The sequence below is a fragment of the Podarcis pityusensis genome (assembly GCF_964106645.2).
Source record: "Podarcis pityusensis genome assembly, chromosome: 6".
In the NCBI taxonomy this organism is placed as follows: domain Eukaryota; kingdom Metazoa; phylum Chordata; class Lepidosauria; order Squamata; family Lacertidae; genus Podarcis; species Podarcis pityusensis.
In genome coordinates this window covers 74,415,721-74,431,349 of record NC_138030.1, presented here as the reverse complement: position 1 = coordinate 74,431,349, position 15,629 = coordinate 74,415,721, and the positions used below count along the sequence as shown (strand labels likewise).

The following is a 15,629-nucleotide window of genomic DNA, read 5'->3' as shown; positions in this document are numbered from 1 at the left end:
GTGAGCTCTACATAGGAACAAACAGCTCAGGACCACAATACCTCAAGGACTGCCTCTTTCCATATGAACCTACCCGGACCCTGAGATCATCTTCTGAGGCCCTTTTTCATGTGCCTCCTCCTCAAGGGGTCCAGAGGGTGGCAACACGACAACAGGCCTTCTCTGCAGTGGTTCCCCATCTGTGGAATGCTCTCCCCTGGGAAGTTCACCTGGTGCCTTCATTATACACCTTTAGGTGCCAGGCAAATATGTTCCTTTTTAACCAGGCCTTGGGTTGATCTGATTTACATCCTATGCCCTTTTAAAAAAAATTTGGGGGGGGGGGCTGGGCTATTGGGTTGTTGTTTTTATTTTTATTATGTATTTTGTGATTTCATATCTTGATTTTATTTTGTGGACCTCCCTGAGACCCCCAGGTATAGGACGGTATATAAATTCAATAAACAACAACAACAACAACAACAACAACAACAACAACAACAACAACAACAACGTAAAACAATGCATGGAAGCAAGATGAGCGCCGCACCCCATAGTCGCCTTTGACTATGGTCCCCTGGATGGTTAAGTCGCCTACTTAACCATCCAGGGGTCCTTTACCTTTACATAGGAACAGAAGGTTGTTGCTCAAAGTAGACCCATTAAAATAAATGATCCTCTAGCTGCAATCCTAGCTCCACTTACCTTGGAGTAAGCCCTACTGAATTCAATAGAATTTCTGACCAGACATGATTAGGATTGTTCTCTAAGTCAGTTGCGCCTGTTGATGAATAGGACTAGTACTGGACACAACCCATCAAACATTGCCTTATATTGAGTCAGACTATTGATCCATCTAGCTCAGCATTGTCTACACAGGCAAGCAATGACTCTCCGGGGTTTCTTCTCCTTCTCTCTCTAAAGCCTATCAGATTAGTTTCACCCAGTGAATTCCAGCCTTAAAGCAGAACTAAATTCTAAATGCAACATACAGGCCACAACATCTGCAGGATCAATATAAGCCAGAAATGATAAAGGCAGATCTCATTTTATTTTAATTTTTTAAAAGGCTTACAGCCAATGACTGCTCTCTTTTTGTGTGCAGTCTAGTACCAGGATTAGAAAGCATCCTTTGCAATAATCTTCTTGGAATCTGGTCTGTTGACAAACAACATTAATAAGCCACAAGGCAGTTTGTCCAAATGAAAACGTGTAAGAATCTGCAACAATGGCAGACATTCTACTTGCACAATGTTAGAAAACATGGAATTAAGAGGGATTTAAATATCTCACTGCTGCTATCTGATTACCCTTGTGAGATTTTAAGGACTGGGAATCGGCTCTCATTCAGACAAATAGTAGTTGACTGACATGATGTGTCGTGGATGTATTGTAGCTACTGCCGTGTGTTTGTGTATAACTAGAGTTTATTTGAATGGAAGAGATCAAGGCCCAAATCCAGCAGATAGTTAAGCAATGCTCATTGGTTTCAATGGGCTTAAGCATGCCTAACTCTGTTGGATTTAGGTCAAATAATTTGCACCAGAGAGAAGAGGATTCATTTGAAAGGGTGACTGTCAACTACCTTATTGAAGCCTAATCAATATGCTCTAATCTGTTGAGTGATGAGTTCTGCATTTCGAGAAGGAACAATTCGGGTTTTGATTTGCATTTACATTTCCTTATTAGTATGATTTATCTTCCACTTATTAATCTTCTTGTTGGTATTAATCTGTTTTGTAAGTAATGCGTGGTGTGCCCTTTAAAACATCCTCCCAGCTAATCTATAAGGAGATCCCACATGGCCGTCAGCCTGTCTAACAGTGCAACTTTGGGCATGTCTGTTCAGAAGGAAGTTGCATTGTAAGCCGCCGTGCAGAAGCATCGCTCATCTGAGAAAGCATGGGGCTCTTATTGTGAGGTTTGTGAGTTTGAGCACCACATTGGGCACAGCACTGCTTGGAAAGGGCCAAAGCTCAGCAGTAGAGCATATGTGTGATGGCCTGGGAATCTGATTCAGAGGCTGAATTGGAGGAATCCCAGCCTGCACAGGAGTCCCCACCTCCAGGGCCGGCTGAGCCGGGGCAGGGGCTTGAATCTGAAGGGCCCCCACCTGTGCTGGATCCTCAGGAGCAGACACCAGCTGAATCCGCTCTGGCTCCGAAGGTGATCGAGGACCCATTGCCTGCAGGTGCTCCTCTCCCAGCCCTGTCAGGGGAAGGTGAGGTTGCCTCTGGGTCTAGTAACCCTCCAGCCTCTCCTGAGCTGCAGAGGCTCAGGGCAGAGAGGCGGAGGGAACTAAGTTCTCTCAGGATGAGTGCTTGCCTTAAGGCCAGGGGAGGCGAGTCACCTGTGGGCTGGGACCGCCCCAGGCCTCAGAGGAGATAAAGGCCAGTCAGCCCAGTCCCAGGTTGCGGGAGCAACATCGTTGGAAACTTGTTCCTGCCAGCACCCAGACCTGCTCTTCTGGAGTTCCTGACCACGCCCGCCTCCTTGCCTTGGACCCCGCTTCGCCCTTGACAGACAGCCTCCAGACCCTTGACCCAGGACCGGACTCAGACCACGCCGCACGGTAACCCCCCCGGGACCAGCACAATATGCAATGCATGCAGAAAGTCCTTAGTACAATCTTCAGCATCTCCAGGTAGGGCTAGGAGAGACCCTGGTGTGGAATACTGGAGAGCTGTTGACATTCCAGTATCGACAGAACTGAGCTAGAAGAACCAATAGTTTGACTTCTACAAGGCAGCTTCCTGTGCTCCTGTGTAAGCCTTTTCGGGTGCTTTGGGGGGGGGCACTGCGCATTTGGCTCCTCATGCCACCCTGCCAGCCCTGAGCCACTTTGCGAGGCTGGGAGAGTCACTGCTCATCAGAGCAGAACAGGATTGGGAAACCTTTGACCTGCCAGATATTTCTGAACAACAACTGTCATCATCCCCGACTATTGGCCATTTAGTGGGGAAGGAGAGCTGAAAAAACTTCGTATCTGGCAACCAAAGCCTATCCCCCTTCCTCATGTAGATCTCCACACACCCCTTCTTCCTTGGTGGGGAGGGATGGCACTGTGGTTTGTCTCAGGGACCAAAATGTATTGGGCCAGCACAATACACAGATATATATATACACATAGTAGGGGGGAAAGATTTTTTTAAAATGCCACTTCAGGTGGACTAGAGATAGGGTACAAATATGCTTAAAATGAAGACATGAAAACTACTACTCTGCCTTTCAAAAGATGTTAATAAAAACTCCTATTGATGTTGGAAAAGCAGGGGTGTTGTCAAAGAATGGGTTCCATTGTCCACTCCCTCCATTCCTCAGTGTAAACCATGCAATGACATCCTTGCGTTGTTCATTAAACCCCCACCAAAAGTTGCTGAGTTGTTGTTGTTGTTTTTTGGAAACCACCAGAACTGTTGAACATTTGAAGCTGTTTTGTCCATCAGCACGTTGCCATACATCCAGGTTTCCCCTGACATTTTACCAGTTCGGCAAAATCCCCCCCGACGCCATTTTTGCACCTGAAAACCAGGACATGTCAGGAATTTTCCTGACGCATGGCAAGCCTACTTAAACCAGTGTGCCAAGAAGATGATTTTTCAGCTTGACGTGCATATGGTGACACTGAGGACATCATGAATTGGCTCACCACTATAGTATCCTGTATAAAAAAATAACGCTCCAACCCTACAATGGGAAAACCTGGCCATTTGAGTCTATCTTATACTGTCTCTATCAAATGGAGCAGAACGTGCTTTTCTAATTGGGACGTTTCTGGTTTTCACTTCGACAAACATCATTTTCTTCTTATTGTCCAAGGGAGATTGATAGTCCAATGGGAGAGCAGAGAGTATGGAGAGCTGACTTCCCATGGGTCCATTATGCCTTCATATCGATTCACTGAGCAGTGGACGACACATCATAGATATTTCCCTGATGGAGTCAATCAGCAATTTTGCTTAAATAATCAATGCTTTGTGTTTTGTTTGGAGCAATCAGGCATCTACTTTTGGGTGCACTGAGCAGGCTGGGAGGAAAGCGAACGGAGAGCAATAGCTTCTCACGTGTCTATCGGTGATTAACCGTCCCCAGAGACACAATCATGTTGAAGATGTAATGTGTAACAGATTCTCCTCCTCTCCTCTGTTAGTCATCCACAATACAGTGGGGGTAGCGGTAGTGGAAACTAGGAATGAATGTTTGTCTCCAATGAAAAATAAAGGGAGAAAGCTGAAGCTACTTCTTAGACCGGATCAGAGTACAAAAATCAGCAGGGAGAGAGGAAGCATATATCAGTGAGGGATAGTTTCTCTTCCACTGTTTGGTTTGGATGTTCATAGCTAAGCCTACACCTCTTCACTGGCAGTAGATGCATACTTTCCAACATTTCTCCGATGAAAATAGAGACATCCTACCATACTCTCCAACATTTCTCCGATGAAAATAGGGGCATCCTAAGGGAAACCGGGACATTCCAGGATCAAATCAGAAACCGGGTCAGCTTCTGTAAATCCAGGACTGTCCCTGGAAAATAGGGACACTTGGAGAGACTGTAGAGGCATCTTCCAGATTGGAGAGATGGCAACATTCTAACTAGGCCTAGAAATATTTAATACGTTAGGCAACTCACATTTCCTTTTCACCCTGCTGCTCATTTTAAACACTTGGAGCCACTCGCAGGATGCTTTGAAACTGACTCCTAAGGTTTAGGCTCGGTGCTGGCACATGCAAAAAAAAAGGACTTTTTTCTTACCTAATGTTTCTGTGGAAGTAAGCATTGGGCAGGGGTTTTTTTTAATGCAAATTGTGTATGGAAGATTGCTATGAGGATTAAGTGGCATCTGACTCAGCCGTAGGGATGGGAGAGGAATTCAATCCAGTTTCGCTTTTAAAGGTGAACCTACGCCATTCATGCTTTCAGAAACAATATGCAAAGTGAAGCACAGACACCCTCTGAAAATCACACCTCTTCGAATTTTGCAATGCAGTTCTCCTGATAGGGAATGTGTACAAAAAAAGCATACACTAGGATAAAGTGTGTATAAAAATACATATCTTGGTGGAAAGAGCACGCACAAATGCCGTAAATTAGGGAAAATACACTTTGCAAAAATGTGCGCATTAGACATAATTTCATAAACACGTGCTATCGGGAGAACTTCACACTAAAACGCTGATGATTTCCCTGAGGACTTTGCCAACTGATGTGGAAATGTGGGGAACTGAAAAATAAGAAACAGAGGGAAACTGAAATTAACAGATTTGTCCATTGCTACTCAGCACATCTACAAAGGCTGCCCCAACAATTTAGCAGTGATTTATTTGCTTCCAGTAGCATTCCACCACCCACAACACACATGAAGCAGGATGCATTTTGCATTGCACTTAAACAGAAGGGCTTACAGTTCCCCCTCTTTAAAAAAGCCCTGACAGCTGTCCTAAATGGAATTGCCATTGGAAATAAGACTGCATCCTGGTATGCAGTTTAACATGGAGGTGTAAATGGGAGTCCTATACAACTGAGCACACTTTCTTCTGCAAAGTATTCGGAGTAGACCCATTCTGAAATAATCGCTACCCAAAGGGAATTCCAATTCTTTTTTCTTTTCTTTCTTTTTTTATTATTTTCATTAAACATTACAAACATCAAACACAACAAACAATCGCAAACTATTTCCATTACAAGCTTGTACAAATCAAAGCCCAGTACTGTAACAAGGGAAGTGTCCACCCATGTCATGTTGTGAGTGCTCTTCTTTCATGCATATGGAAATTCATCTTATTGCAAGGATCCGTGCCACATGTAGCACCCCATTTTAAGTGGGGCCCCACATGGCCTCTCCACATAGGGGTTTGAGCAATCGGGAGATATAGAGTATATGTCCCTTATTTATGAAGAAGAACATAAACCAAACTTCCTCAGATTTATCCCCTGCAGAGCTCTTTTACACAGTTTGTGGTTAACTGCAGTTTCTATTCTCTTGTTTCTAGCACACTGGTCTTGATGATGAGGACTGCAAACCCAAATGCATGATTGCCTAATACAAACTTCTTGATTTTGCTGCCTAAGCTGGCAGAAATCAAGATGTTGTCAAGTACCGGTATATGGACAGGCTACCATATACATGTGCCCCCATCATGGTGGGCCTCATTGATACTGTTTGTTTTAGTACTAAAAATTGTGGGTTGTATGCAACTAAGCTTTACTTATAGCAGACCCAATGAAATTAATAGGCCTAAATTAGCCACGTCCATTAATTTCAAAGAGCCTATTTTGAGTAGGACATACATTGGATACATTCCTTTGTGTGTAACTGGAAACATGCTTAAAAGCCTACCTTGCCCTAAATTAACAGATTAATAACATTTACTATTTGGTCCTGTGCATCTCCAGTAAAGATGTGTATATTCAGGCCGTAAGTTCCTTCTCAAACTAGTATTTGTTTTTTAAAAAAGATAGTTTGCAGAATAACATAACCTCAATGGTTTGTGTGTGTCTCGCACAGTTTTGGAGGACACGGTAGAAATGCCTGAATAATGAGATGAACAAAGCATTTTAATTTTTTCTCCTTCTGTTTTCCTCCTCACAGATATCTCTAGGTTCAGTTCGAAGGAGATGGTTATCTTTTCCCCTTCAAAGTCCTTGTTTCCGAGTATTCAGAATGTTCTCCTTATCTCAGCCTGCCATTAAAGTCCCTGTGCCATGGTATTGTTAGAGATGGCTCCCTTGGGTCAACTGTGGGTGAATCACCATCTATGGCGTCATCCTTTTCTAAGCAAAAGAATAATTTACCCTTGTAATCAACAACCTGTTTACAGAGTTCTTCTGTTTGGCTTCGAATTTAAATGTATCTTTGTTCCATATTTTTATGCCGTTAGGCTACGCTCTTCAAATCTTTTGTCCTTGAAGCCAATGGGACTATTTGATGGCAAGTAGAGTAATGATAGCTCGCCCCCTCTCCGCTTCCACTGCAGTAACAGTTGAATTGCGCACTACTTGAAAGAAGAAATGATATGAAACAAAGTTGGTGACATGGTCCTGTGAGCCGTCGACTCCAAGCCCAGCATGGACAAGCTCATTGGGTCAATTTGTGTATAATTTTCTTTAGGTAGAAGAGTCACTGTGAGATGGCATAGGAAGCCACCTTATACTGAGCCAGGCCATTGGTCCATCTAGCTCAGTCTATACTGACTGGTGGTGGCACTCTTGGATTTCAGAGGGAATGTCTTTCCTACTCTGGGGATTCTTGGGATTGAACTAGGGAGTGTCTACATTCAGAGCATGAGCTCTTCGGCTTAGCTATTGCCCATCCCCTAACCTCCCTCAATACTCATACAGCAAAATAATCTTGTGAAAGAATGGCTGAATGTTGCCTAACATTCACAACAAGTCAGAAAGAAGCTAAGTTAGATGCCTTCTCTCTGACACATTAATTTTGCCAGGTCTGGCTCTAGGTTCTGGGGTCCCTTGATCATCCTCCCCTGGGGCAACACCCCTCAACAATAACTCAGATCTTGGCTGATATGGCAACCCCATCTTGTAAATAATAAAAAACTATGAAATTTTGGTTGTTTTAAAAATTGTTGGGGTAAATTTGCCTACTTTGTATAACTCAGCTACAAAGGATTCCTTCTGGTTTACTGTGTAAATGATGGGGAGATTATATGGATAATGTCAGAACTTGGGATCTTCTACACAGCGTACAGGCCACTGACAAATAACCTCTCTTTTCCCATTCTCTGAGAAACTTCAGACAACAGCAACAAAGCACAAAATGGTGCTTGCAACCTATCAGCTGAAACCTATGCTAAACACTTTGATGGCATGTGTTTGGAATGATAAACCAATACATATTTCTTTAGCTGATGTTGATATTATTGACAGGGTGTCACCCCTGTGGAGAAAGGGAAGCTATCTTATTCCACAAAGCTGAGTAGCATATTGTAATTTAACAAAGTGCCAAAATATCACTCATATTAAGATTGTAGGATGCTCATTCCTGAAGCGTTTGCACTCAGCTTGGGCTGTTGAAACGGAATATGTTCTGGCTCACATGCTATTATTAATGTCTCAGTAAAGCATACCTTACGTAACTTACATTCATTCCATTTCAGTGTAAAGAAAATGTCAAAACAATGGTTTTAAAAAGTCGTCGATTGCATATCATTAAAAAGAAAAAGTGATGTGAATGAATACCAATCATGTTCACTCAACTGATTTCCCTTCCTGACCAGAGAAGAACAGATGAACTTCATTTTCCATCAGAATTCTCTGACATCCCAAGTTGGTGAAAGGAAGCATAGTTGTGAGTGCACTTCACAACTGCATGTCCCTGCATGTCAGGGACTGGCTGGGTGATGAGGAGTGGTGGGAGGCACCAGTTGGGGAACCCCCTAGGGAAGCCTCAGAGGAGAAAGGCTCAGAGCCAGGGGAGTGGTGGTGGGACACTGAGGACACATCAGAGGGGGAAGGAGGGGAGGAATGGTTGGATGCTGAAGAGGCAACAGGCTTTAGCAAGCAAGAAGAGCCAGGTGCAGAAAGCGTTTCAGACTCAGAAGATGAAGCAGAAGTATCCCAGGATTTTGCCATTCCTGCTGTACTCAAGCTCCTCTCCCCTCTTGTCTCTAAGGTCACAGGGAGCTGTTCTGCTGTAGCAGAGCAAAGAGCACAGATTCTCTCCCGGCATAGTTTAAATCTGCTTGGGAAACATCCAGCTGAGGAGGAGGAGACTTAGGGGAAAGTAGAGGGTGGAGACTTTCAGTCCTGGCAACTGTTTCATAGGGGCCAGTCCTGTTTGGAGGCATTTCTGCCTTATATTCAGTTTCCTTGAATAAAGAGTTAACTTTTCTGCTTGTCTCTGCGTCTTGAGTGCTGACCTGTATCGGAACCAGCCCTGACATAGTAGTGGCACTGTTGCTGGGGACATGAACATGACTGGGCAATGCTAATAGGGAGAAGTTCTAAAACACATGCTTCCTAGGGTGTGTAACTGCAGGGAAGGGCTTTTTGATGGCTTCTGTGTGAGGGCTATAAAATATGTGCTGAAGGCTGGTATCAAATGCCAGTGATAAGGCTGCACTGGATGAGATTTAGAGGTATTGGAAATAATGAACCACAAGTTTCCGCTGGTACTGCTACATAGGCTGAGATGGCCACCTACACCGCACAGGAAAGAGGGCAGTGATTTGCATAACATTTGCATATGCTAATTCATATGTATATGTGCCATGCATCTCACCATAGTGGTCAGTTGCACTGCGTTTTCACTCAGTCTGCTGTTCAAGTGCTCGCTTCAACTTCAACCCCCACCCGCACGTTTCCTTCCGATAGGTCTTAATTTTTAAACTGGACCTCAGCATCACAGCCCTTCTAAATTAGGGAAGCTTGAGGAAGTTGATCTTTTGAAATTTGGATGCCAGCTGATCTGAACCACACACATGAAAGTGGCGATCGGAACAGAGTTATCCTTCAGATTTTGTGCTTTGTTGAATGTTGCAACACAATCTTCAGTTCACAAACTGTGCTAAAATGCTTTTTTTTAAAAAAATACATTGTTGTGGTTAAATAAGACCTGCATTTGTGAGAATATGCATTAAAAAATATGACTCTAAATATATATTTCAATACATTGCAAATGCTTTGTCATTTTCAATTACAGACAAATGTGAATAGACTGACGAAAGAACACTGATGAATGAACAAGTCAGCCCAGACCAGAAATACACAGCTGAACCTGTCCCTACTTCACCTGGAGAACTGCCCTCCATAAAGTAAGACCCACAGCCACCTTAGAGCTACCCTGTAATCACAGCCAGGGCTGGGTTTAGGTCTGATGAGGCCCTAAGCTACTGAAGGTAATGGGGCCCTTTAGATGTCCAGCTGTCCTTTGTCAACAACAAATTGTTGCTGTTTTTTCGTGTTGAATATATGCTATATGGTAATTTATGGACCTAATAGGTATCTAAAGCCATTTGCACATAACAAAATATGTATTTTATCAAAGTAATTGTTGAACTGAAATACAATTATGAAGAAGTCTATTAATAGTGAAATACAATTAAGAAGATGTATATGGGGGGGGCGGGGCAAGAGAGTGGAGCCCTAAGACAAGTTACAGGGAACCAGGCAGAGGGCCTTCTTGGTAGTGGCACCTGCCCTGTGGAACGCCCTCCCACCAGATGTCAAAGAGAACAACAACTACCAGACTTTTAGAAGACATCTGAAGGCTGCCCTGTTTAGGGAAGCTTTTAATGTTTGATGCATTACTGTATTTTAATATTTTGTTGGAAGCTGCCCAGAGTGGCTGGGGAAGCCCAGCCAGATGGGCGGGGTATAAATAAATTATTATTATTATTATTATTATTATTATTATTATTATTATTATTACTACTATTATTATTATTATTGCTTGTTTAGCTTATATGTACATCCAGCACTAACCACAGCCTTTAGATTAAAGTCATCTGTCACACCTGTGCAATCTTTGAGCACCCCAAAATGGATGGATGTAAAAATGGAAAATGCACAGTGTTATCAAAGAGGAAACCCGTGTGCCTTGTGCGTTGAGGGTGCATTGGAACGGAGCCACAGTGAGTCTGGCTTCTGGTCCTTCCTGCTTCCCTGGCGAACTCCTCCTCTCTGTGTCTGGCTGCCACAAGACCTCGGGCTGACAAAACTTTGTAATCACTGCGATGGATAAGGAAGCAAATATTTGCAGGAGGAGTGCTCTGAATGGGATTGCAGGTGACAAGATTGAAGTAGTTAAAAAAAAAAAAAACCAACAGAGAAACTGAGATTACAGTTGCAGAGAGATGCTAGATAAGAGTCTGGCTAAGAGCTTTGGCAGACTCTGGACATAGAGAAGAGCTTGGATCTTGGGGGAAAAGCAATAGAGGTTTGAACTTCATAATGAATGAAAAGCAAACAGCCAATTTTCCATGCCAGGAAGAATCCTAGTAAGTACAGCAATAATATCAGAAAACATCCCCCCCCCCGTCACTATTATGTAGGTGCTGTAGTTTTCTGGGTGCTGGTATATTTATTTGAGTCCACAAAACATCAACAATAAAGAACATTTTTAATTTTAAAAAATCCCTGCGTGAAAATAATTAAAAATAATTTCATATATGCAAACAATTAAAGGAAAAGTCATATATAAAAACAATTAAAAACGACATCATATGCAAACAAACAAACAAACCAATTTCTTTCTTATTTTTGAAATAATTTTTATTTGAGTTTACAAGTATAAAGATATAACAATCCAGCTATACACATCCACAGTTAAAGATTCCTCCAAACCTCTGGACTTCCACCTTCCCTTTCATGGGTTCTATTGTTAACCTTTTCTACTGCATATTTTTCAATAGTCCATATTTTATATCACTCCATTGTCTCCATAATACCTGCTACATTACAAGTGTTATTGCAATCCTGCCAATGTTTTTTATCTGCTTACATAAACAAAGCAATTTCAAATTCAACAAATCCAAATATAGATTGGGATAAAGGTCTCCAGTAAAAAGGCTTGAGGAAAAAAGAAGGTTTTCAATATGTGTTGAAAGGCAATATAGATAGTGCCTCAATGTGTATGTCATTATGAATAAATGAAATTGATAACGTGCTTGGGAATCTATGTGGTATAGCACACAGAGATGCCTGAATCCCAGCACAAAGCTGAACCAGGGGTGCCAACTTGAATAAAATATTGGGGTGGGAGGGGTGGGCAGGTAAGCCCTGTACCATTTGAATGGCAATGCCCATCAACTGGGGGGGCAGCCCCCTCAAATATTTTATTGTGGCCAAAGACCCCTCAGCCCCTAGGAGTTGGCTCCTAATTTTATTTATTATTATTTAATTTCTATACCGCTTTATATTTTTAATAAAAATCTCAAAGCGGTTTACAGCATATTAAGTCAATAAAACAATAAAACAATAGCTGGACGATGTTCCCCCGGCCTCATGAGGAGCCTCTTTAGTAGGGCTGGTGAGTGTGGGCCTCGCCCCCTAGGCCAGGTGGAAAGGGCCTTGCAGGGAGCGGCCTTCGTACCTCACAGCCGGGCAATGTACAGTGCAGTCTCTTCAGAAATAAAACAGACTCATTTTGCTCTAGACCCATTTGATTGATACAAAACTTTTCTTGCAGTACAGTGGTACCTCAGGTTAAGTACTGGAGGTCTGTTCTTATCCTGAAACTGTTCTTAACCTGAGGTACCACTTTAGCTAATGGAGCCTCCTGCTGCTGATGTACCGCCGCTGCACGATTTCTGTTCTCATCCTAAAGCAAAGTTCTTAACCTGAAGTACTATTTCTGGGTTAGCGGAGTCTGTAACCTGAAGCATATGTAACCTGAAGCGTATGTAACCCGAGGTACCATTGTACTTTCTTTAAAACAGAACAGAAACATCAAAGACCCATCCAAATGATTCCATAAAACTTATGCTTATCCAAGCATAGATTCAGCATCTTCAGGGTGGTGGTCCTTCAAAGCAACCCCATCTAAGATTGGTTGTTAACGTCCATCCAGAGCTGCTATCCTTAACCACAGTACCTCCATCTTGTCTGGATTATGTTTTGGCTCACCCAGACCATAACCACCTCCAGGTGTCAGTTCAGAAGTTCGACAACCTCCTTGGAGCAAGAAGGTGGGAAAGAGCTGTAGGGTTCAATGTCACCCCCCTACTGATGACATTTCTGTCATAAATCTCTGGATGACCTCCCCCAGTGGCTTCAAGCTAAAAGCATGGCAGACAGGGTAGAACCCAGAGGCACCCCATAGGCAAGTGTCTAAGGCATGGATCAGCAAACTAAGGCCCGGGGGGCCGGATCTGGCCCAATTGCCTTCTGGATCCAGCCTGCAGATGGTCCGGGAATCACTGTGTGGATTGGCGTAGGGATAATGATTGTTCGGGCTGCGCCATTCCCCCACACTGCGGCAACGCCTGCTCCCGACTTCTCCCCACCCTGCCTAGAAGAGGAAAGGGTCTGGGCTTTGTTGAGCCGCAGTTGGCTGAGCACCATTTTAAGCAGCCCCTCTCTGGAGCCAGCCTTTTTGCGCCACTCATCGTCCCGCCACCGTCAGCCCCTGCCACTCACAAGGCACAGGTAAGCAGCCACTGGGGCTCATCCGGTGCTGTGGAGAAGGGAGGGGAGAGTGGGGGGGGGTCTTCAAAATATAGTCTGCCCCCCCACAAGGTCTGAGGGACATTGGACCAGCCCCCTGCGGAAAAAGTTTGCTGACCCCTGGTCTAAGGACTGGAACAGAAGTCCTGCTGCACTACCTTCTGAGACAGATACTCCGGAAAAGACTGGCGCTACCACAATGCCTTGCCTTCTATTGCTACATGTTGCTGTTGCACCCATCGTTGTTTCTCCAAAAACACAGCACTGAAAAAGTTAAAAAATAATAATGCCTTTATTGCTGTTGCTTTAGCAGAGGTTGCTCAGTGGCACCACAACAAATGAGAACGTTCCTTCCACGCTGTTGCTAAGTAAGAATTAAATTAGTGTTTAACAAAGCACTGCAAAATTTCTCATATGGTGTTGTTAACTCAAAATTAATCAAGGACACGAGGCAGGCCATAACACAGTTCATATAGCTAGCAACCAAAAAAAGAGGAGGGGGAGTAGGAAAGAAGGCACCCTAACATTTAATGAAGGAGCGCAAAATTTATCAGATGACATTTGGAGACTAACAATTAACTGAGTGCCACAAAATGGCTTGTAACGTGGGCCATAGAGCTAGCTAATGGCGTGCTGGGCTGGGCTGGGGGGCGGAATTGAGAATTATTTGCAAGGAGGCATTTTCTGCAATGCTTGTAGAACAGACTCTGTTATTGATCAAGTATCTTTCATTCACAGGAGTGGCATCACGAGAAAGAGCAAAGCCCTGCTCCACCACTACACAGCTGCAGAGCAGGCCAGATTAGGCCTACAGGGCCAGCTATCTATCGCCATTCTCGTAGAAACTCCGACTGTGGAAAGTGCACTGCAATCTAGTCTGCAGGGGAACTCAGAGACTTGATGCCTCTTCCGCAGAATTATGGAAGGCATAGGAAGCTGCCTTATATTTATTATTATTTATTGAAGTTGGACCATTGGGCCATTTACTTAAGCATTGTCTGTGCTGATTGCTGCTGCTCCCCAGGGTTTCAGGCAGTAGCTATCTAGGGTTTCAGACAGGGGTCTCTCCCAGGGTTGAACTTGGGACCTTCTGTATGCAAAATAATAATAATAATAATAATAATAATAATAATAATAATACTTTGCATACCGCCCTATATCTGCAGGTCTCAAGGCGGTTCACAAGATAAAACCACAATATTAAAACATAAAATACATAATAAATATAAAAACCAAGAACAACTCAATAATCCTCCCCCCCTCCCCCCGTCTCCAACACATTTTAAAAGGGGCACTGGCTGTCAATCAGCCAAAGGCCTGATTTTTGCCTGACGCCTAAAGGTCTATAATGAAGGCACCAGCTGAACCTCCCAGGGGAGGGCATTCCACAAACTAAGGGAGCCACTGCAGAAAATGCTCATTCTCCGGACCTCTTGTGGAGGAGGCACACGAAGAAGGGCCTCAGATGATGATCTCAGCAGCCCCTCCAAGTGCCCCTATTTTCCAGGGACGTTCCTGATTTAGTAATGCCGTCCCGGTTTCTGATTTGATCCCAGAATGTACCGTGTTTCCTTAGGACACCCCTGTTTTCATTGGAGAAATGTTGGAGGGTATGGAGTTATCCGACCCCTGAGCCGTCTGAAGGCAATCCTGTATGGGGATTTTACAGTGGTACCTCAGGTTACATATGCTTCAGGTTACATACACTTCAGGTTACAGACTCCGCTAACCCAGAAATAGTGCTTCAGGTTAAGAACTTTGCTTCAGGATGAGAACAGAAATCGTGCTCCGGTGGCGCGGCGGCAGAAGCAGGAGGCCCCATTAGCTAAAGTGGTGCTTCAGGTTAAGAACAGTTTCAGGTTAAGAATGGACCTCCGAAACGAATTAAGTACTTAACTCGAGGTACCACTGTATTATGTTTTTTATATATATCTTGGAAGCTGCCCAGAGTGGCTGGGGCAACCCAGTAAGATGTGTGGGGTACAAACAGTAAAATTATCACTATGGAAAGGGACATCCCTATTTTCATCGGAGAAATGTTGGAGGGTATGTCTCAGGCTCCAAGTAGGTTCATAGGGAGAGAGGGGCTCCTTGAGGTATTGCGGTCCTGAGCAATACTCCATCACTGAGTTATGGTTCTAGCAGTAGAAGGGAGGGAGCCTCCCAGTGTATCAGCTAACATGGGAAACTGATAACAGCAGAAAGGGGAGAGTAAGCTAAGCATCAGACGAGAAAGCCCACCCTTATTCTCAAGTTAGTAAATATATTTGTTACAGACAGTGACTCAGATCCAGACGAAATCCGCTTCCAATGCAACTTGCAGCCCAGGGGAAGGTTTCTCTAATGTAAGCGTACAAGTCTGGTTGCGAGCGCTGAACAAAATGCACTTGTGAGTAAGTGAAAACATGCTCAGCACTCGAAGAGAGGGTTTGTGGCTCAGTGGCTTCTACAGTTTCTAGGATCATGAGGAAAGTTGCAAAGTTCAGAAGGTTTGTGCGATGCTGAGCGATGTACGTGTCAAACAATT

The 15,629-nt window shown here is 43.8% G+C and overlaps 1 long non-coding RNA gene across 1 annotated transcript in view; it reads left to right on the top strand.

Annotated features, from left to right (window-relative positions):
- The window catches only part of LOC308478820, a 50,573-nt gene extending 36,668 nt beyond the window's left edge, over nt 1-13,905 (top strand). The window contains exons 2-3 of the long non-coding RNA XR_013987312.1: nt 9,639-9,750; nt 13,841-13,905. This is a non-coding gene — a long non-coding RNA (uncharacterized lncRNA). The remainder of the gene's footprint in view (nt 1-9,638; nt 9,751-13,840) is intronic.
- Nucleotides 13,906-15,629: the final 1,724 nt, after the last annotated feature.